Source organism: Canis lupus, chromosome 13 (assembly GCF_011100685.1).
Source record: "Canis lupus familiaris isolate Mischka breed German Shepherd chromosome 13, alternate assembly UU_Cfam_GSD_1.0, whole genome shotgun sequence".
Lineage (NCBI taxonomy): Eukaryota > Metazoa > Chordata > Mammalia > Carnivora > Canidae > Canis > Canis lupus.
Genome location: NC_049234.1, coordinates 26,947,835 through 26,971,653, shown reverse-complemented (window position 1 = coordinate 26,971,653; position 23,819 = coordinate 26,947,835). Strand labels below are relative to the sequence as shown.

General features: G+C 39.5%; 1 long non-coding RNA gene across 19 annotated transcripts in view; it reads left to right on the top strand.

Moving 5' to 3' along the window:
* Window positions 1-23,819, top strand: part of LOC119864794 — a 293,914-nt gene that overhangs the window by 188,394 nt on the left and 81,701 nt on the right. For 13 of the 19 annotated variants that reach the window (XR_005368706.1, XR_005368707.1, XR_005368698.1 and 10 more), the window contains 2 exons: window positions 8,445-8,524; window positions 21,166-21,252. This is a non-coding gene — a long non-coding RNA (uncharacterized LOC119864794). The remainder of the gene's footprint in view (window positions 1-8,444; window positions 8,525-21,165; window positions 21,253-23,819) is intronic. The other 6 variants (XR_005368713.1, XR_005368714.1, XR_005368708.1 and 3 more) reach the window with 2 other exon arrangements.

Here is a 23,819-nt window from a genome sequence, read left to right as displayed (position 1 = left end):
TTTCATCTTTTATTATAGCTATTGTCGAGCTTGTCTTCCTCTCTCCGGAACCGTGAGCCCCAGACTCCATTCCGGTGACTGCCATGTTTGTGGATGAAGAAATGAGGGAATGGGTGGCACATGGCCACCCACACTTCCCTCTCTTAGAAGCCCATTGAGGTTTGAGAGCCCCCAACAGGAAGGGACTCAATGTATGTGAAAACCTGTGATACCAAAAACCTACATTGTCCTCCTGCCACTACCTGAAATCCTAAGACCTATTTTGCTTAACTCCGAGCTTGGTTTGTGCAGGAATAAGTCTGTTAAATAATAGATGCAAAATCACTTTAGGAATTATTTATGTGTGAGGTTAAACCTAGAAATATGTCTGTGTCTCTGTTTAAACACAGCCTAATCCAGTCCTTGAAACAGGGCAAATGTATCACAATTGCTATTGTAAGTTGTACTGAGGTTTTCTGATAAGATGAAATAAACTAACATTATCTAGTGGTAGATATTTATTACTAATCTTAGTGGATTGAGTGCTTCAGTTAGCTTTTTAGGATTTTTGAAAATCTTATCTGTGCATATGGGAGCCTTTTTCCCTTGTGTCCCTGGAGGTATGTATAAATAGATGTGCTCTAGAATGCCAATTGTAGCTGTTTTTCCATCTCTCTGACCTTGTGGAACCCTTCTCCTGGATTTAGCCCTCCTGATTAACCAGAAGGGAAAAATTCATAGTATCACCTGGTTTCTTTGATGAAGGATACTGAAGCCCGTGATAGAAATCTTCTCCCTGATGAAACTTATCAACTATTAATTAGTTCACTCAACTGACCAGGGATCCATCTGCATCAGATGATATTAAATGCTAGGAAAAGGAAACATCTGGGACTCAGAGGCCATTGCATATGAAACTCTTTACCTTCTTGCTGCTGAAGTTTGAGACTAGGGGGTACTGCTCTAAATTAACTTTTAAAACTCAGCTCCAGCTGAAAATGTTAGGTCTTATATTAGCAGGTATCATCACCTGACATTCTAAACATTGATTCATTCATGTTTATTGTGTATCTGCCTCTATGTAGTCAGGGATTTTTGTGGCAAGTGCCTAGCCCAGCAAATTCTGATTTGTCGAATGAATGAATGATATATTTCTGAAATTTCAAACTCCTGAAAACCTCAAGTGAAGGGATCCTCAAAGCCATCTACTGTAACTTGTGTTCTGCACGTCTCTGAATAGTCATCACCTTGAACATGAACCATGCCAGGGAAAGGGGCTCATTACCTTCCAGGAGAGGCAACTCTACAACTGCCTTTAATTGTGGCATAGAATAAGTTTGCTCACAGGAAACTGTTTCCATAAAGCCACACCTATATTTGTGCTTGTTACAATGGAATGAGTCTACAGCTAACCCAGAGTTAGTAATTAATGCTTTTCATAAAGTTTTACATTTATTGAATCCTTCCTGTGCTCTTGATGCTTGCATTATAAGAATTTTCATAATAGTGCAATGAGCTAATCTTTGGTGTACCACTATCCAGATGGGCCAAATGAGTTTCAGAGAAGGTCCTACTAAGGCATTTGGCTAAAATGTGGCAGAGAATTCTTTGTCTTCCTAGAGTTATGTTCATTGCTCAAATGATGAATACTTGCAGAGCACTTAGCTCACAAAATACCCAAACAAATCTATCTCACTCTAAATTATTAGCACCTAATGAATAAGGAAGGCATTGTCATCCTGGACCTAGAACTCAGGAGACACATTCAGAACAGTAAACAGTGAAGTTAAGACCAGTTAACTGGAAAAGAACTTCACATTTTACACTCTCACATCACACCACGACAAAAAAATCTTATCTGACCCTTACAGTATACCAGCGCCTTCAAAAAATTGACATTTGTTTCAATTGCTGAATTTATAAACACATCCATATTCCTATCTTAAGCCACAGTTGGAGCTGAGGGTAAAGATGAACAAGGCATAACTTGCATGCTGTGAGTTCAGAGTCTTGTTGGAGAGAAAGGGACATTTACGGGAAAGCTCAGGAGCATCATGGAAAGCAGTAAGAGTTTGGTGTCATGCTGGCTTTGGGAAGCCAGGGCAGGGCAAATGTTTCATCCAGCTGGTCTTTTAAGTTGGTTATAAATACATCTTTCTTCCCTACTAGATTGTTAGTATCTTGAGGGCAGGAATGATAATGGGGACACTCTGACTTCCTCTTAGCATATGGCATAGAACTTTGTCCAATGTTGGTGCCAGTGGTGGTGGTTTTGCGGTATGACACAAGCTGCTGTTTTATACTGTGACATAGCTGCTCATATGCTCAAATAAAGAAGAACCCAAGATGCAATAGGTCTGGGCTATTTTGAAAGTATTCACACCTAAAAGGACTGCTTGAAGTAGCTAAGTGGCTCAGCAGAAAGATGGGCCACCAGGTCGGGGGCTGAGATTTGGAAGTGAAAGGTGGTGTGAGGGACAGGGCAGGCTATTGATGCTGCAGGAGGAGAGCCCCGGGGTACTTATGATGGACTCAAAAAAGCTCCTTAAGGGGAAGTCATCCAGGGATGCCTGAGTGGCTCAGCGGTTGAGCATCTGCCTTTGGCTCAGGACATGATTCTGGGGCCTTGGGATCGAGTCCCACATCAGGTTCCCCATAGGGAGCCTGCTTCTCCCTCTGTCTATGTCTCTGCCTCTCTCTGTGTGTCTCTCATGAATAAATAAGTAAAATCTTTAATAAAAAAAAAAGGGGTGGGGGGAGTCATCCATAGTATCCCACCCTACAGGGCGCAGTGAGCAAGTTACATCTAAGCCTCTAAGCCTGCCTCAACTCTGGGGACTCCGGGGAAGACTAGTGAGGGAGAGAAGAGGGGAAAGAAAGGAAGGAAAAGAAGGTAACCACATATCTCTTCCTCACTGCAGGTCTCCCAAGCATGAAAGAGAATCTGAGTTGGCATAGAAGGGAAATCTTCAATTGCATTAGTGGGTGGTGGTATATACTTCAATTAGATACATTTATTGTTGAAATAAGACTGTTTTCATCCCTGAAGATGATCAGAGAATATATCTCAAAATCTGAGACGACCTGGAAAAGTTAAAAGCCAGCATCTAGAAGCCCACTGTACAGATTTAAAGGGACATTTAAAAGAAGAAAGCTGCTGTTTATACACCCTGGGGTCCATTGTGATTGACAAAACTCGTTGACACAGAATTGATAAATACAGGTTGCACAAATGTGAACCTTGCTTTATTATTTAAGGATATAATGTGAGCACTTCCTCATACTCAGAAATTTTATAGCTATTTCATGGTTGTATAATGATCCATCCAGCGAATGTGCTTCCCCAGTGACTGGGTGTTTGGGTTGTTTCAAATAATTTATGCTCAGAGTTATTGTACACACAACCACCTAAGCCAGTTGGAACAAGTGAAGTTGAATCAAATTTTTCTCATAAAGTGTTGCCTTAAGTGCATATTATTGGTCACCTGGGGGAATGAACTCAAAAATTAGATTTTCAAGAATCTTGGGCTTCTTTCAAACAATGGGCTGATTGTTCCACTTGAATTAACTTCTTCAGAATGATTTTAGACAGGAAATGGGAGGAGACCCTGGCCTGCTCAGAGCAGGGCTCAGCTCTGCCATGAGCTACCATAGAAGATATCAGAGATGCTGTGGATTTAACAATGAAAGTAACCCCTGAATTAGTGTGATTCCAGGACAGATAGTGCACATGATATAAAAAGAAAAATCCCTTTCCTTGAAAAGTTATTAAATATATCTTATATCACTGAACCTTGGGACCTGCATTATCTCATTAGGGCCATAAAAGAACCTTAACTGGGGACCAAGACAAATGCATGATCCCCAGTCAGCAGATAAGGAAACTGAGGAAACAAATTCAATCTACTGTTGGAGAGCGGTGCCTGAGAACCAGAACTGAGGCCTTTTGTCTCTCTTAATATATATATATATATATATAATATATATATTATATTCATATAATATATCATATATTATAATATATTATCATATAATTATATATGATTATATATATGATTATATATATAATCATATATATTCATGATTCAGGTATATACACACATATTTGACACTATTTAGTCATATAGTGTTTGTGTATATAGATATAAAATCTTGACACTGTTTGCAATAATCTGGGACTGGAACGGTTTGCTTAGATAATGAAGGCCCCGGGATCTGTTATGGTCTGATTTTCACTGGTGCAGGACGTGTTCTACGATTCTTCAAATTCTTGAATTTCAAGCCAGAGCTGTGCATTTAGCAATTAGGAAAACTCAGTGAAGTATGGCCTTGCAGAGGAAGAGAGCTCTATTCAAAGTGCTTTTTAGAATATACAGCATTTCCTTCCCTCGATGAAATAGTGATCTAAGCGTTCCATTATTCAAACATGGGGTGAATAATAATAAGGCACTGGCCAGGACTATTAAAATGGGGAAAGTACTTAGAGGGATTTATAAGTTTTTGTATTGAAACTTGTTCAACCTCTTCTCTTCACGAAAACATTCCCAAGGCTTGATTTGACTCCGTTGCTGCGTGCTATTTTATTTTCTGTGCAGGTCAGAGTTTGCTAAGAAATCCTAGCTGTCTGCAACGTCAGAGGCAGTGGTTATAGAACCATCACAAGTAAAGACAGGGAAATGCTGCAGAGCTATTGCTTTTGTCCTGTGAGGATGAATGCTGGATTCCACCCTTTAATATGTTCCTCATGTAGTGTAGCTGAGTCTGATTTCAGTGGTGGGTGTAACCAAGACCTTTGCCCTCAAATTCATTGCGAGGGGCTGTAGACAACAAAGGCCACTCGAGGACTGACAAGGAGTCCTCTTGGAACGAGTGTAATCCAAAACCCATCACAGAGTTTTATTAGAACCAGGGAAGGCGACAGAACCATTGGTCACGACTCCAGAGAAGCTAGAGAAATCCCACATGCTTTGGGGACGGCTACAAAGTGGTTGCTGGTGCCAAAGGCTCATATCAACTCTTTTTCCCCCCCTCTTTGACTGAGGGCTGAAGAAAGTTCTAATAGTTGCGTAGCCAGAGATGGTGAAGAAGGCTATCTGGAGAGTGCAGCACTCAGGCTGAAATGTAAAGAATGGTCAGGAATTAATTAGGTAAATTAGGGGCAGGGAGAAAGCTCATGCTAAGCAGAAGTAGCCAACATGTGAAAACCTCAAAAATGGAACAACCTGTGGCCATGGAAGCCCAGCGACCAAAGCGCAGCATGGCTGACCTCCAGAGATCAAGTCATGAGGTGAGTATGAGGAGAGGCTGAAGTGAATCATCAGGAAATTGGTCCTTCCAAAGGGTGAAAAGTCTTAATGCATTTTAAATATTGGAGTGACCAGATCAGATTTGAAAAATTTTTAAAGATTTTATTTATTCATGAGAGAGGCAGAGACAGGCAGAGGGAGAAGCAGGCTTCTTGTGGAGAGCCTGATGTGGGACTCGATCCCAGGACCCTGGGATCACAATCTGAACTGAAAGCAGATGCTCAACCACTGAGCCACCCCAGGATCCCTCAGATTTGAATTTTTAAAAATAATGTTTTCATTTCCCGGTAGAGAATGAATTTAAGGAACACAAGTATTGATTGGAAAAGAAAAGATACCACTGTAATAGAGCCATGAATGCTGGTGACTTTAAAATGGAGAGGGCACAACAAAAGAGGATGGAGAGAAGTAGATGCATTTGAGAAATATTTAAGGAGTATGATCAACCAGTTTTGGGTGATTTGTTCCATGTGGGATGATGAAGAAAAACAACTGATTTAAGATTAAGTTGCAAGTTTCTGATTTTAATAGCTCTTGGATGGTGGGGAAATGTCCAGTTATTCCTATGGAAAACTAAAGGGAAGGAACAAATTTCGAGTAGGATGGTCATAATAACTGTGCCACAGCATTTACTGAACATTTACTATGGACCATTGACCGTTCTAAGTGTTTTATACACATCTACCCACTTAATATTCAAACAACTGTGAAGTATATACAGCTATGAATACTTAAGTCATTCACCCAATGGTCCTGTCGCTGGTCCCTGGCATTTCAACACAGATGGTCTGATCCCTGCAGCCCTACATTGACTTACTACCCTACTCGAGGGTCCATTGTAGAAAGACTGAATAGAAAGTTAAATGTATAGTTCTGGAGCTCAGAAGCGAAGTCTGAGCAATACATATAAATGAAGGAGTCATTGTGTTAGGCATGATAGGCTATAAAAGCTCAATGGTTTAACTCAATAAATGTTTATTTCTTGCTCACACAAGACCCTATGTGGATGTTCCAGTCTGGTAGCTCTCACAGGCAGCTCCCCTCCAAACACTGACTCAGAGATCTAGGCTTCTTCCAACTCCACCTCTCCCCGGAGCCTTCTTGGAGTCCTTGTCTGGCCTCCTTCCTAGCTGATGAACAAAGCGAAAGAGAATGAGGGGTTTCTCAGGATGATGTTAGGGGCCAGGAATAGAAGTGGTGTACATCATTTCTACCCACGTTATAGTGGCCAGAACAATTCATATAGATCCAACTGGCCCCTTGCATTTAGCTATGTGCTCAGAGGGAAAACGAAGAGACATTTTCACAAACCTATAGATGGTGATGGAAGCCATAGGAGTGAACAGGCTCACCTGGTGAGTGACTAAAGAATTAGAAAGATGACCTTTGTCATATACCTGACAAGCTCTCTCTGATAATGGTGATTAATAATAGCCAAGCTTTTAGAGCACCTACTATCTTCCAGGCGCATTTACATATATTAACTCATGCACTCCTTACAAAAGCCCTTTGTGTAACGCTATTATACAGTTTTATATATATATATATAAAGAAACAAAAGCTACAGAGATAGTAAATAACTCTTCCAAGGTCACGGAGCTCATAAGTAACAGAACGGGAATTTGAATGCAGGCAATCTTGTTCCAGAGTCTATGAGTTTAACCTATGTCATATGCTACATAATTACTAACTTCAAATACTTGAAATATGTCACATTAATATGTAAGTGTCTTTGCTATGGGTCCCCAAGAGATAGGACTATAACTAACAAATGGAATTTAAATGATGGTAAATTTCAGCCCAGAAGAAGCTAGCTCTTCCTAACAGAGCTGTCTGAAAGGAAGCAAAGTGTATCCCTAGATGGTGAGATCAGTGGAGGCACTCAAGCGTAAGAACAAACCCTTGGCAAGGAAATCACAGAGAGGATTCAAGCATCAAATGAGTGCTTGGGGGAGATAACATTTATGTTCTCCTGCAACCTATGAGAGTTATGAGAATTTTTAAGGATATATTTGCCAAGTTCTCCTTGTGAATGTATACCCCCCCGCACCAGTGCAAGTTCTGAATTAAAGTTCGTTTCGGTGCCTCTATCTTCTTTGGGCTGATGTCTGTAAGGAAGAGAAATGAAAGAAAAAAAACTAAAGAGGAATTAGCCTCTGCCATTGAAATTCTTACAATTGACAGAGAAGACATGTACTTGTGTATCATTCTTGTGAATTACCAGAGAGCATCCTATTTAGCATCTGTCCTGGAAGGGACTGAGAGGCGAGTTAGAGGTGGCAGAGGAGCACTAGGTTGGCTCAAGTTGTTGTCTCTCTGCTCCAGAGTCCTCTGTTTTCCACTATCAAGTGAGTTCTACAACTTTAGCATGCATCCAAATCACCTGGAGAGCTTATTTTTATTTTATTTTTTTCCTGAGAGCTTATAAAACCAGCCTCCGCTTCCTGATCTAGTAGGTTTGGGCTGGGATCCACAAATTTGCATTTCTAACAAGTTCCCAGGTGATGCTGATGCTGGCCAAGGTGATCACACTTTGGGAATCGCTGCTGTAACATGAGATTTATTGATCAATACCATAATCCTCTGCTTATGTGTCTAGTCCTCCTTCAGACCATGAACTCCTGCAACAAGGACTGTCTTGTTTGCCTTGTATTCCCAAGGTCCCACCCACTGTTTGTCCCTTCGTAAATTTGTGTTGAGTAAATAATACAAAAGAAATGTGTGGTTTCCTAGAAATACGAAGAGGGAAAGAAACTATGGGAATCAGTTGGGGGAAGAATCCTCTTTTCTCTCCTCCCACAGATTTGGAAGCAGAATTCAGGGAAGGAGGTGTCTGAGCTGAAAAGCAACCTACTCTATACACAAACACCTCTTTTCAGAATTATGCACATTAGACTCCAAATGAGTGTCAAAGCTTTTCTTCTCATCTCTCTTCCCCATCATCTTCCTTCCTTTGCTGTCACAGACCCTTCATGGAAGGAAAACAGCCTTTCTTGTACATTGAATATAATTTCCCTCCTCCCGAATGTCGAAGTCCGTTGGCTTTGGCTGAACTTTGCTATCCTCACTGAAGAGGGAACCCTTTCCCACTGTTCTCTGAGAGAGCAGCTCCTTTGAAGTCACAGCTGGCTTGACTAAACTCATTTCCTCTATCCACAGTGTGCGTCTGATGCAATGTTGGCTGACGCTCCCTCTTGCCGGCTCCCGCTATTGAACCAGACCCAAGTGCAATGTTTAATGTGAGTGTTTGGCTTGGCTTAAATTTGGCCAAATCATCTGTACTTTGTTTCATTTGAAAACCCTCTCTCTCTCTTTCTCTCCCTTTCCCTCCCCCTCCCTTGCTCCCTCTCTCTCCCAACTAGTTCATTCCAGATGTTTTTGATTTGTCCTTCTGCGGTCTACTCCACCCAGTTCCTAAATCAGTAAATTATTTTCATGCTTCTACCAAAACTGAAGGAAAGAAAGTACTCAATTAGAGAGAGAAACTGATTATAGGTTTCTTAGAGCTTGCACTTAGTGAGGCTGGTCTCCTCAGGAAATACCTTTGAAAGGTAGGAGAAAACGTCTAATGGTAGAGAATGCAGTTGACCCTTGAACAACATGGGTTTGAACTGCATGTATCCACTTACGTATACGTATGGACTTTTTTTGTTTTGTTTTGTTGGTTTTTTTTTTTTTTTAGTAAATACAGTACTGTGTGTTTTATGATTTTCTTAAAATTCTTTTCTCTAGTTTACTGTAAAAATACAGTATATGATACATAGTAATATACAAATATCTGTTAACCGTTCATGTTATCAGCAAGGCTTCCAGTCAACAGTGGGTGATCAGTAGTTAAGTGTTTTGGGGGTGGTGGTCAGAAGTTACATGTGAATTTTGACTGCAAGGGGGTGGGGGCAGTCAGCAGCTCTAACCCCCACACTGTTCAAGGGTCAACTGCACTTGCATTTGTCTTTCAACCTCTTAGCATTTGGAATGAGAGAGTAGACATAATATTGATGTACCAATATTACGAGTACCCAAGTTCAACTCCCTCCTTTGAGACCCGATATCCTTGCTATTATTTGTTTGAAGTTGCTCTGTTACTCAAGTACAAATAGATTCCCATTCTATGAACTCCCATGTGAGCGATAAAATGTAACATAAAATATTTATGGGCATTCCCCTCTCCCATCACCTCTGACTCTTCTCAGCATGTTGATTATGGTGATGAAGGTCAGAGTAGACTGGGTGCAAGAAGGAAGAAATGTTTGCTTTATTATTATTACAAAGAGTAAAGACCTTCACAGGGGAAACCATCGATCTGACAGACTAGCAAGAGAATTTAGAGAGTAAAGTCAGTAAGCTCTCTGAGTTAGGGAAGAGAGTTTTGGATGTTTTTGAGAGTAGAGGTGAGAGATTGAGGGCAGTTGATTATATGAGCTTAGAAGAGAAATGGGGAAAGAGAGTCTAAGAAATTTTACATGGTGTTATTGAACATAATTTCTCTTTGGTGCCTTTTGAAGTGACTTTAGTCAATACTTAGAGTTCTAAGACTTTCTGTGTGATTGAGGTGGGTTTTCTTTTCAATTTGACATGAAGACGAGACTTAACCATTCAGGTTATGTCAATAAAAACTTTGTGCTACTTATTTTGTTATTTCATGCTGCCATTTGTCTGCATGATTACCTGATGCCATGACAGCAGAAAGAAAATGCCTGTGGGAGCCACACAGATGCTCTTTGTTTGCTGGGAGGAGGCAGGTTCTTCTAGTTACTCACATAGTAATATATTTAATTAGGTTAGTGACTTAAATTCTCTGAATTATTTCCAAAAATGAGTGTGTCACTATCCAGCTTGCATGATAAGAATTACATGAAATCATTTGAAATGCCTAGCATGAGGTCATATTTGTTTGTAAGTGGTATGTGGAACACCAGGACTCATGAAATATAATCACAGCACAGCTTCATTTTTGCCTTCAACTGTTAATTATTTAGATATTAAGGGCAGTTACCCCACCGAAAATTGTGGCACATTGCATCATTTTCTGGATATTTCTGGAAATAGAAAATAACCAATTATTTTATATATTAAAATCAGATGAGTCAGAAATGTCCAATGAATAACAGACATGGTAATCTACAAAATAATACTTTAGTCTTCATTTAAAGGTAAGACCATTCTCCCAACCCACTATACTACATTGGGGCAGCCCAAATAGGCCAGTCTATGATTTGGAGAATGAGGTATGATTAACCCTCCCTCCTCTTTTCCTTCCTTTTCCTTCCTTTTCCTTCCTTTTCCTTCCTTTTCCTTCCTTTTCCTTCCTTTTCCTTCCTTTTCCTTCCTTTTCCTTCCTTTCCTTCCTTCCTTCCTTCCTTCCTTCCTTCCTTCCTTCCTTCCTTCCTTCCTTCCTTCCTTCCTTCCCCTAAAGTTGAAGTTGATAACCTATCCTCTGTTGAATGCAGGGGGAGAAATGGGAATAGAGGGAGAAAATTCTTAGTTGATCAGTTGTTAAGTTTGGCTTCCAGGATGGGTTCTGACCGATGGGTTTGGCTAACCTTTCGTGGGCATCACTGTGGATTCTTTGACAGCTCTCCTACTGGGTTTCTCTAAGTGGGACTCCATAGATCTGTAAAGTGCCTTTACTTTTGGTTAGTGTGGTCTTTAACCATACTCAATGCATATTTTTGGCAGACTACCCCACATATATTCTATGGATCCCTTTGTCCTCTGGAAGAAAACTACTTTGATAGGATTCTTATTTAAATGGCTTATCTTTCCAGTGAGGTTTCATATCAGAAAGCTGCTAATCCACACAGAGGGGAGTGTGATGACTTCCCAAGCCCCCACCCCACCATCTGCCTTATAACTGTGGGCCATTCCCACCTTGGAATTTCTCATCTATTTTATCTCACCTCCTCAGTTGAGACTTCTAAGTTTACATCCTGTTACACACTCAGGTGTCACCATTTTCCTGTTTTACTGCCACCAGATGAAGCGCAAGTTCTGTGAAAACACTAGTGTTAATATCTTCTGTAAAGTGCATGATATACTTATGTGGCAGTGCTCACAGAGTAGATCTACAAGAAAGAAGTTTTAACAAAATTGAATTCCTTAGGTTTGTCCTAACATAGACAAAGAGATGTAGTAGGGTTGAGTATTCTATAAATATTTGCTGAATTAAAGAAAACGAGTTATCATGAGCTCTTAGCTACTAATTGGCTGTGTTAAATCGGGTGAAATATCACCTCAAAAGATTATTTCTTGTTTATCAACGGGAGATTGTGCTCATAGCACCTGTGAGCTCTTTCAGTTTTCAAAGCCCAACAATTTTGTAATTCCACACGTGGATTTTCCTTGTTATAATAGTTTCACATGTGTACCTTCTCTGATCAAGTAGATGGCAGGAGAATGTGGGTAGAGACTGTGTTGCCTCTGTGTATATGTAGATGTTAGAGTTAACAAAATTGATTTTACACTCAACTCCCATAAACAACCCAAGTGTTCTGGGTAAGAGAGGATCAAGGGCAATGCCAAGGATGCTACTGTTGGGTAAGCTTTTTGGTCTTTGGAGTTTTCGGTGATTAGGAATCTATTGAAGGACGTAATGTCCCTATAGTAGGGTTTTTGTTTGTTTTTTGGAGTCTACTGTTTGGTTTCTTTTCTGGAGATTATAGCCTTTGTGAAATTTGTGCCAATATATACACAGGTAGGATCCATGGAGTTTGGTAATTGACAAGTCCTCTCCCAGAAATGCTAGTCCTGAAAGCTCAGATGAGGGGGAGTGATCATTCTGTTGGGCTCAGGGAAGCTTTCACAGGAGAGACAAACTTAGGTGAGTCTTAAGAAATGATTGAGCATTGGCAAAACAAAAAAAGGAGGAGGAAGAAAGATTACCTTAGGTAGAAGAAGAGGGAAGTGTAAGTCCTCTCCTCTGTCCTGTGATATCTGCAGTAACTAAAAAAAAGATGAGGACTCAGAGATCCAAATATCAGCTTAGCATTACACAATGGCAGTCAAAATGCACTTACCTTAGGATACAGCAATTCTCTGAGACACATACCCTGGAGGAGCTCTCACGTATGTGTACATGGAAGCATGTCACAATATTCATCATAGCATGCCTCCAGTAGTGATGTATGGGAAACTACCTGAATATCTATCACCCTGTATATGCAGGATATTAATCCACGGGGATCCTGTAATCAATTAAGATGAATGTACTAGCAATACATCTATCAACACGAATGAACTCTACAACATAATATTGAGTAAAATATGTTACTTGAGTAAAAAAGAAACTATTTATATGGATATGTTAATATGATACTTTTCATATATAAATATAAACAAGCAAAACGAAGTTTGATATTATTAAGGAATGCGTGAGTATAAATAATTTGAAAACATTCAGGGGGGAACGATAAACACAAAGTTCAGGGGTGGTTCTCCCTGTGATAGGAAGTGTGTGGAAGAAGAATGGGCATGAGGAAGGGTATACAAAGAAATACAGGGGAGCACCTGGGTGGCTCAGTGGTTGAGCATTTATCTTTGGCTCAGGTTGTGATCCTAGGGTCCTGGGATCCAGTCCCACATTAGGCTCCCTGCAGGGAGCCTACTTCTCCCTCTGCTTATGTCTCTGCCTCTCTCTCTGTGTCTTTCATGAATAAATAAATATAATCTTTTAAAAAAATACAATTAGTGTAGGGATACTGGTTTAGCTCTCAAGTCAAGTTGTTGAAGTATTTTTTTCTTTGCAGTGACCTCTAGCATTAACTGAACCTCTTGGATGTCTGAAGTACATGTCTCATAAATATACAAGCACATGATCTTTTAAAAATAAGTTTTATTCCTGGCAAACTACAGTGAGCTATGTGGCTTAAACCCGATCCCAGAATGGACTCCCCGTCTTCCACCTGAACTGACTTTGACCAGCAAGCACAGGGCAGAGAACTCACGCCCCAGTGACCTTGTCACAGGAACAGAGAAGGCCAACTGAGCTACTTGCTCGCCTGCACAGAAGTATGAGTGAGGGGCAGAGAGGAAGTCACAAACTTCCTCAATGTTTCTAAGAGGGGGAGAAACTCCTATTGTGTGGCTTTCCCATTTTAATAATCAAAATCCTCAGTTTCTACCTCTGTCGCTTAGTTTTGTTAATATCAAAATGCACCCAAATTATCCATAGCTACTCTACTCTTATAAACTATGACTTTGGTTAATGTAATTAGACTCTAAAAGATTCCATGATTCTTACTTGGAAAGAGAAAGGTGGCAAATACACGTTGAGCGACTACCACATGCAGCCTTTTGCCATCTCAGGAACTTAGGATCTTAGGCATCTCCACGCTGCCTTCCTGAAGGAGCGTCCACAATTGCAAACAGACCTGTGTGCCAGTAGAATCTGAGTAGACTGCCCCAGGTCTGTCTGGGTTACTAGTGCACCAAAGCTACTTGTGAAAGACCTAAGGGAAGCCAAGAGAAAGCTGGCAATTTTAAATTCTTTAAGCATTGCTTCCGTAGAAGACTTTCAATGCACAAAATATTTCCTCCAAATTCTGATACATGAAGATCCCATTGGAAGGCTATAAAATTGAAAAAATGACCAGGGTGGTTGCTGAGTGGAGCCTGATGCGGCAAGAGGTGTTTGGAACTAGAAGTTGGTTTGGAGCTAGAAGTTGGTTTCCAGACTGTGGCTCTTTTAGGTTCCAAAGTCAAGAGCACTGAGCCAGTCAGTAATTAGGAACAAGCTGTTAGTTGAAACTAGAGGTGAACTGCCATAGCTCTCAGGGTACACCTTGACCCAGGCACCCAAAGAGCAGTAAGTAGGGTGGAAGTTGGGGATCATGACCATTTCCCCACCTCCAAAATTCTCAGAAGGAGAAACCAATCAGAACAAAACAAGATACACGATAAAACAGTTGTGTGAAATACAGGGCACTAGTTTTAGTTTCATTTGATTTGTGGCAGGGTAAATTCACAACTTTATCAAGATAGACTAAATAAAAAAAGATACTATGCACTTTATTGGGGGAAAACGTACCATGACTAATCTAGGTAATCCTTAGGTCCTTTCCAAGTATTTCAGTCTAGAAGCCACACTAAGAAAGCCAGCCAGTAATATTAGAAATGGCATGTCATAAACTGAGAGTTAGACAATAAAGGCTCCAATTGGGGTCCCCAACCAAAGAGCTCTTTGGCTTTGGGGGAAAGTTGCTTAATGTCCGTCTGTAAGCCTTACTTTATAATGCTACTGATTTTAAAGGCATTAAATGAGACAATACATGTATACATGAAAAGATAGACTGGGTCATCCCCAAAAGGGCTTCATCTTTGCCCCATAAGGGATCCTTCTAGATTTCAAAGCTGAGTTAAATTTCCCTAGTCACCCACCACTGTCTGAGGATTCCTGTCCCATCTTCCAGAAAGGCCTTTCTGCTGGTGTTTCTGTATTTCTGTTTCCAGTCTTGACTAGATGCCAGAGGGAAAATCATTGCAAGATTTCAGAAATGCTTATTCATTTTTACTTTTCTACTAGTGGTGGGTGGACTTGGGTTATTCCTCTGAACACATCTGCCCCACATTTGCATGTGTAATGAAAATGATTTTTTGTTAAAATGTTTTTGTTAAGCTATGCTCAGATTTTTATTTCAAAATATTTTGTTGTGGTCAGGATACACGCTTTCTAGAAGGAACTCCTTAATGAAAAAAAAAAATGCGGATAACCCAAAGTGGGTGGCTGCTAAGGCAAAGAGCACTAAACTAGCAATACCACGGTATACATAATTCTGGCAATTGCCAGCTGTTGGTAGGAAAATGTCAATGATTTAAACAAAACGTTTACTGAGGTGTAGATACATACACAAATCTTTTTTGAAGACTTTATTTATTTGAGAGAGAGGGAGAGAGAGCACAGCAGGCGGAGCAGCAGAGGGAGAGGGAGAGGCAGAGGCAGGCTCCCCACTGAGCAGGGAGTCCTATGCGGGGCTTGATCCCAGGAGCCTGAGTCATGACCTGAGCCAAAGGCAGACACTTCACTGACTGAGCCACCCAGGAGCCCCACATACATAAATCTTAAGTGTACAAATCAACAGATTTATATATATATAATATTTTTACACCCCAGAAGACCCTTCATTCCCCTCTCTAAGGTTATCCTTACCTTGTCTGCCTCTTACCCCCTAAAAAATCAGGTAGCCAATATTCTGACTTCTATCATTACCGTTCAGTTTCTCTTGTTCTTGAATTTCATATACTGAATGATACAGTGTCCACTCTTTTGTGGTCAACTTCTTTCACTTCTTTACTGCTGTGTCTGTGAGATGCAACTGTGACATTGCTTGTAGCAAATGTTCTGTTTCGCTGTGCACAGGATTTCACTTTATGAATATTTTGCAATTTATGTATCTATTCCATAGGTAGACATTTGGGTTCTAGTCTTTAGCTATTATGAATAAAACCGCTATAAAATTCTTATCCTTCTCATGTGGTAGGCAAATGTATTCCTTTACCTCTGTCAAGGAATAAAATTACAGGGCCATAGGGTAGATATGTATTCAGCTTTAAAGAAGGTAGTTTTGGGGCACCTGGATGGCTCAGGGGTTGAGCATCTGCCTTTGGCTCAGGTCACGATCCCAGGGTCCTGGGATTGAGTCCCCGCATTGGGCTCCCTGCGAGGACCCTGTTTCTCCCTCTGCCCATATCTCTGCCTCTTTCTCTGTGTCTCTCATGCATAAGTAAATAAATAAATAAAATCTTAAAAAAAAAGTAGTTTCAAAAGTATTCCACAGTAGTAATTTTCATGTAAAAGAAGGAAATAGACTTTTCCTCCATGGGGAGGGAGAGAGGAAGAGGGAGAAGTTGGACCACACCTTTATAGGATACATATGTAAGATGGGAGGCTGTGTCTTCAGATTTTCTTTTCTTCTGAGTGAGATGAGAAAGGTGGGGAGATTTTTGTTCTTAGGGAAAAGCATCCAAGGGAGGGTAGTGACTCTCCCTGCCATTTTTAAGAACAATCATGGTGCTAAACCGAAAATAACCCTGACTGTTTCAATACTGCATCAAACAACAAAAAACATCTTAGATCTAAGGTGGAAAAGAAGGAAGAGAAAAGGATTAGAAATCTGTAATGTTTCTAACATTACAGATGAGTGAATAAACCATATAATTATACCTTGTGTCACTTTCTCTAAGAGCTTAGAATGTACCATCTTAAATATAGTGTCCAGTAATGACTGTTTAAGTACTTTAGAAGAAAAACTGTGAAGGATTCAACTTCCCAAACCGTGTCTCACAAAAGTGATAACAAACATTACAATTGGCCGTCTCGAGTTTTTTTGTTGCCTTGTAGAAGGAAAAGCAGCTTCCGTTAGGCTCTCACTAGGAGCCAGGTTATCTATTACCATGATGCTACAAATCACAATCTTGTTAATTATTCACATATGTTCTTGTTCAAGGCTTGATGGCATTTGTGTCATGAATATTTACAAGTGGCAGTCCATCTCAGTCATTCCAAATTTCTCTTAGGATCAGCAATATGAGTACATTGTCAGCTGCAAGCTGTAGAAGGCATCTATTATATGGGGGCTTGGGGGGTATTTTTAAATTATTTGGTTCTATGCCCAAATTAAGTGGGGAATCTGGCAACAACCTGGCTTATGATCAATGCAGGCATATAAAGCAGATAATTCAGGTCTCTACAGGAAAAGCAACATAAAACATTTTGTAATGGGAACTCAAGCATATCACTCTTCTGCTGCTCAGCCTCTTCATCTGGCAAAAGTGGAGGTTACAGGAGAGAATCTCTGAAGGCCTCTGCTAGCTCTAATGTTCGATGACTTTATAATTGTCATCTGGTGATGTGATTATTTTACCAGGGGAATCTCAAGGACTCGAATCATCAATATCGACTCAAGGAGGCGAATCAGTTCAACTAAACCAATATTGAATGACCACTCTTGGGCTGACACTCTTCAAAATGAGTCAATAGAAGTTGGATAAGTGGATGAATGCATAGCAAGATAGATAAATGTACAGAGAGAGGAGGCACTTACTACAGAACCAGGCAGACAAATTTTTCTGCAAAAAGTAGCAATCAGTATATATAGTTGAATGAGGTCGTCGTAATGAAAATGGGAAGTAAAATCAGGCGCCGGCAAAAGTCTGAGTAACTTTCCTAAAGATCAGATGCCATTTGATTACAATAGTCAGTGTGGTGCAGTGGGAAAGAGCATCGGGCCAACAGATCTGAGGCTACATCCTGACCCGACATCTACCAGCTTTGTGACACTGAGAAAATTACACATTCTTTGCATCTGACTCTATCAAGGACTTAGTTGAACTTTGGAGATTAACCCTCAAGAACATTTATTTTGTGCCGATCTAAGAATTACTGAGACTGTGAAGATAAAGTTACTTTGCAAATGTAAAACCATTCGAGTGTTCATTTTTATTATTACCAATAAGCAACACGGTGTAAGAACACGGGGGAACTAGTGCTTCATTAGAACTGGAAGACATCAGAAGTGCCACTGGGTACATTTTCAGCCCATTCCATGTTCTGGAGTGAGTCAGGCAACATATTAGGAGATCAGCCTAAATTGAGCATTTATCCAATGCTGGAACCTTGCTACGTTTTAACGATGCACAGATAACAGTATGTGGTTCCTGACCTTGAGAAACTCACAATTCTATGGGATTTCTAAACATTTACTGAAAATATTCTCCGGGCAAGGCACTCTTAGTAGCCAACAATCGTTGTGGTGAAAATGGAAGGCACCACTCTTGTCTCAAAGAGCTTATATCCAGGCAGGAAAGGGAGACCTTCAGGCAAGCAGTTTGAACATAGCGTCAGAAGCGTGTGGTGAGGGACTTGTGACTGCTGTTGAACTCACAGGAGGGAAGCTTACCTCCTACTAATGGGGAGGGAAGGGGAGAATATTCAGGTGGCATGTGAACCAGTACTTCTCAGAAGCCAAAATGCATAAGAACCACCTGTGGATCTTGTTAAGATGCAAGTTCTGGACCAATAGGACCAGAGTGAGGCCTGGGACTCTGCATTTATTAACAAGCTGCCAGCTGGTGCTGATGCTTCAGGTCAATGTCCCTCACTTTGAGTGGCATACAGTTTATCAGTGTTGAATATACAAAATACAAATAAGTGGCCTGAATTTAAAAATAGATCATTTAACTTCTGTGATATGATTTCATATGGCTGATCTTTGTTTCATAGGGAAAAAAAACAACACCACCAACAAAATAGACCAACCTTCTTCTTTTCCTTTAAGTGACTCTCAAAGACTCAAGAGGCACACACACTCCCTGGGGAGATACTATCTAAGTCATTAAAAACTTAAAAAAAAAAAAAAAAAGAATTAAGCTGACCCTTTGGTGCTTCCTTTTTCTGAGAATCACCACCACAGTGATGCCCTTTAAATAACAGATTGTTGGCAGGGTGGCTTATCTTACAGACATATTAAAGCCATTTCTAGCCTCTTTAACCTTGGGCAGATTTAGAGTTTCTGACAATCCCCATGAATTCTCTTGATGGTCTTTTCCCCTAATTCCTCTGACCTTAGCATCTCATTACGGAAATAATTTGAAAAGTTTGTCTTCCCTTCCTGCTCACAGTGTAGGTGTGGGTAGACAAGTTGGTCATTGAATGAGTTGGTTGAAGAATACATACCAATCCTACTTATTTTGAACCTAGCCAATGTCATAGGTGGACAAGATTCCAGGCAGACCTGGATACAGATGCTGGCCACCCCACACTTTCTGTGATTTTAACAAATTATTTCATTTCTCCGAGTCCTGATGGCCTGCCTTTAAATGGAGTCAGTAGTACATGGCTCAGGGGTGGTTGTCAGGAATCAGTGAGATGATGGGGAAAGCATCATGCTCCATCAGTACTAGTAGTCTTTTCTTCCTGAATGTATTTGGAGAAAGAGAAATTCAGATTTAGTGTTCTCTTCCCACTACTTTTTAAGAAAGTCTTCACCTTTATCAAATAGAAGTTCTGGAAAATACCTGCCAATTCTCCTCTCCCTTGCCACCAAATATATGTGTGTAAAGGTCAAGGTCATATGAAAGGTCAACTAGAGTGCTCACAGTTCAAATGTTGTCAGGTAGGGTCTCTGTGTTTCTTAGGAATGAGGACTCAGGATGAAGTTCCATACTTTATTTGTAATGATATCTGTCCATAAAATTATATCAGTGTGTCCCAAGAATATATCCATGATTGGGAGATTTAAGATGACCAGTAAATACTTAAATTTTACAAATTATCTTTCCAACAATCAGAATCAGAATCAGATTTGTGCTATAATAAAATCACAGGATGTCACAGGAGCTAGTGGATTTTTTAACATTGAAGGATGAATAGATAATGAGTATTGTTAAATTCATTCATTCATCAAACACCTGTTGACTGCTTACGGGGTGCCAGACACTGCACTCAGCATTAGGAGAAAAGACTGGAACTACGCACATGGTCTCGCATATGGCCAAGTAAGAAATGGAAGACTCATCTAGGCAATAACTGGAAGCTAAAATATTTTTTTATATTTAAATATTTACTAAGTAGGATGGGAGAAACTTACTTTCCATAGAAAAAAAACTTTTGTAACGTTTTATATTTAAAATAAGAGACTTGTTACATGTTCTGGATGTAAAATATTCTTCATTATGTAAAATTCTGGGATTATAATTTTCTGAGCCATCAGCCTTCTTCATGGTCATCCTACCTACTATAAGGATAAAGACACAGGCTTTAGTTAATAGAACTGAATTGTGTTCGGTGTGGGGATCATAAATGATTTTGTGGGCACCAGATAGTACCCATTTGTCTGGTTGCTGGGTCAGGGGTGAGGTGGGAGCTGCACACTGCAATTTACACATGTCTGCAACAAAAATGTTCAATAGAGACTGAGGCTGGTGAATAGTATTTTATACCCCCACTCAGATGTTTCATCTCCCTCTGAGGTAGTGGGGGCTAGTTTCTGTTTTGCTTGTTATGTAAGAATTGGATGAACAAGCATAACCCAGTGGGTGCCACATTTCTGCTTTGCTCCAGCTTTGTATTACAATTCCTTATGGATTACGGGTCCCTAGTAGCTGCCTGCCCAGCTGTCCCCTTATTCGGCTCTGCCTCTTATTCCCAAATGGTCTAATGGTCCACAAAAAGGGTCATGGGAACAAATAGTCATAACCTATTGTGATAGATGTTGTGTTAATTATTTCTGCTTGTCACCTAGTAGTAGTCAAGGAGAAACCAGGTGAGGCCAAACAGGAGGTCAGTTTGGTCACTCAGGCTCCATGGTACCTGGGCTAGATTTGAAGGGACTTCTAACAATAAATAGCAAATACTGCAGACATTTCAAGTATGAAGCAGGCTATTGATCTATATTATTGTTGACTTTCTTTTCAACCAGATCATCTTTGAGTATGATTTTATAGACTGTGCCTGTATAGTAGAAAAGCTACTGATAAAATTCTAAAAAGGAAGTCATTTACTGCTTTCCTCCAGAGAATTTATTGATTTTTTTTTTAAAGGGGAGCCATATTTTGCCACTTGAAATGTAATAGCTATTTTCTCTAGGGTGTTGTTAAAGTTCAGAATAAGATTCACTTAGAATCTGTTGTCTAATAACATCTGTAGCTAGATTATGTAAGAATGCTTCCCCTAGCCTTACTCACCTACTTGACTTGTCCTGTGATAAGTACATAGAGCCAATATACCCAAAATACCTAGAAAGGAGAGTGTAGTCTTTGAAACAGAATGCCCTTATGGCAGCTCCCTGGATATTTCCTTTCAAGTCGGTCACAAGAACATTTACTGCGTGTTTGTAACGTGTCTTGCATTATGACCAGTGTAATAGAAAATTCTTTCTCATTCCAGCTTACTATACCTCTTCCAGTCCCCTCTCAGTGGATGGTACCCTTCACATACCATCACTGCTCCCTCTTTCTCACCTTCTGTGGTAAGGTAAGTGTTGCTGATGGCTGGCCCTACCTGTCCACACTTTTCTCGATTAACACTGAACTACCCTCAGGCCTCCTTCGTCTCTCATTTGGATGGCTAAAATGACTCCGTTTTTGTTTTTGTTTTTGTTTTTTTAATTATAAAGATTCAAATAGAAAATTATAGTGTAACAAATATCCATGAACTTCCCACCCTGTTAGTAACAAATCTTAACATTTTTATGCATGCTTCAGACTTCGATAAAACAAAATCTAAATTTAGTTGAAATTCCCATCCAGTATCTCTCTTCATTTCCTTCCCTCATCTTCCTCCTTCATCAGAAACAAAAAGCCATTGCAGTTGTTATTCATTCTTCCTACTGATGCTTTAGAATATATACATGCATGTATTTATAAACAGTATTTCATATTCCGTGTATTAAAAATATGCAGTTTCATTAACAAACTAAACTATATATACCATTTTACAATACCCCCTGCATTTTTCTTTTATATTTCTGCTGATGCATATAGATCTAATGTTCCTATTGTAATAGCTAGTGTAGTCATTTTAAAAAGCCACACTGTATGTTTCTCTAGTAAGGGACTTTTAGGATGTGTTCCTTTTATTTTTTTGCTGGTACAACTGATGCTACAGTGAGCAGTTTTCTATTTCCTTGGTAGGTATCTGAGTATTTATCTAGATTGTCCCTCAGTGTGGAATATCTGAATTGTCAACATACACAGTTTCAACTTGACCAAATTGTTCTTTATATATCTATTATACTGTTTATCTGTATATCTACTGAGAGATTTAAAGAATTGTCTCTTAAGATTGTGAGGACTGGCAAATCTAAAATGCATAGAGCAATCTGGTAGGCTGGAGATTCAGTAGGTTGACATTGCAGTCTTGAGTTCAAAGTCTAAAAACACAGGTAGAAACTCTATGCTGTAGTCTGGAGAATTCCTTTTTCCTTGGGAAAACTCAGCCTTTGCTCTTAAACCTTCTGTTGATTGGATAATGCCCACCCACATTAGGGAGGGTTATCTGTCTTACTCAAAGTCTGCTGATTTAAACGTTAATCACATCTAGAAAATACCTTCACAGCAATATTTAGATTCAAGTTTAACCAAACACCTGGGCAATATAATCTAGCCAAGTGGAGACATAAAATTAATCCCCAGAGTATTCTTTGCTGTTTTCTGTTGATTTGTTTTGTCTTTCATTGAAAAAAAAAATATACAACTGTTTATTTAAAAGGTAAACAGAGTTCCCCATAGAATGGAGTTCACAACAGAATTCTTTTTTGTTAAAGTCAAGGACCACATTTGAATATGACTTTCAGAAGGAAAACAACACTAGGGACTTTATAATCTCTTATTTATTAAACAAACAATTTATCCTAATTTATTGAAAAAAGTGAGTATGTTTGTTCTCTTCTAATGGGTTTGAGGCATTCTATAAATATTTTGAACACTAATCCTTTATTTGTTTTATAGATTTCAATTAATGTCTCTCAGTGTTTGGCTTGTGTTAACATTTGTTTATGGTGATTTCTCATTCAAAAATTTAAAATTTTGATATAATCAAATTCATTAATGTTTTAGAAGTTGTACTTTTTATGTTTTGTTCAGGATATCATTTCCTCTCCTAATTTCATATAGGAATTGTCCTATTTTTCTAATAGACTTTTTTTTAAAGAATATTTTTCACATTTAGGTCTTTAATTCCCTTAGAGTTTATTTTTGCATATGTGTAAAATCAAGATAAAATTATTTGTAATATATGAATATATATTTTATATATAATCTGTTTTTTTTTTTTTAAAAAAAAACTCTTCACTTTTTTTAGGATAGTTTTAGATTTGCAGAAATTAAGAATGCAGTTACAGAGAGTTCCCATATATCTTATACCCAGTTTCCTCTGTTAACATCTGAAATTAGTAAGGCACATTTGTTACAATTAATGGGTCAACATTGAAACATTATTATTTAATCAAAGTCCATACTTTATTCAGTTTTCCTTAGTTCTTACCAGTGTCCTTTGTTTACAAGTCATTTATAAAGTGGATGTTTTACAAGTATTTTCCCTCAGTCTATGGCTTGTCTTTCCACATTTTCCCCTCTCTCACCCCTATCTTTATACATGCATGTCTGTCTGTCTAGCATGTGCCTTAGTTTGGGTGCTATAACAGAATACTGAAGACCAAGTGGATTAACCAACATTTTTCCGAAAGCCGGAAGTCCATGATAAGGGCATCAGCATGATTGGGTTCTTGGCAGAGGGCCCTCTTTCTGGTTTCGAAAGAGCCACTTTCTTGTTGTGTCCTCCATGGTAGAGGGAGAAGGAAAGGGGGACGGAAAGGGCAAGAAGGAGGAAACAAGCTTGTGTTCCTTCTTATAAGGGCTCTAATTCCATCATTAGGGCTCCTCCTTCCCAAAGGTGCCACCTCTACTACCATCACATTGAGGGTTAGGATTTCAACATATGACTTTCAAGGGGACACAGACATATAGTTCATGACAAATGGCTTTGCCTCACTAAATTCTTCCCTGACAGCATAGGATTTGTACTTAAATGTTGCTTTTCCA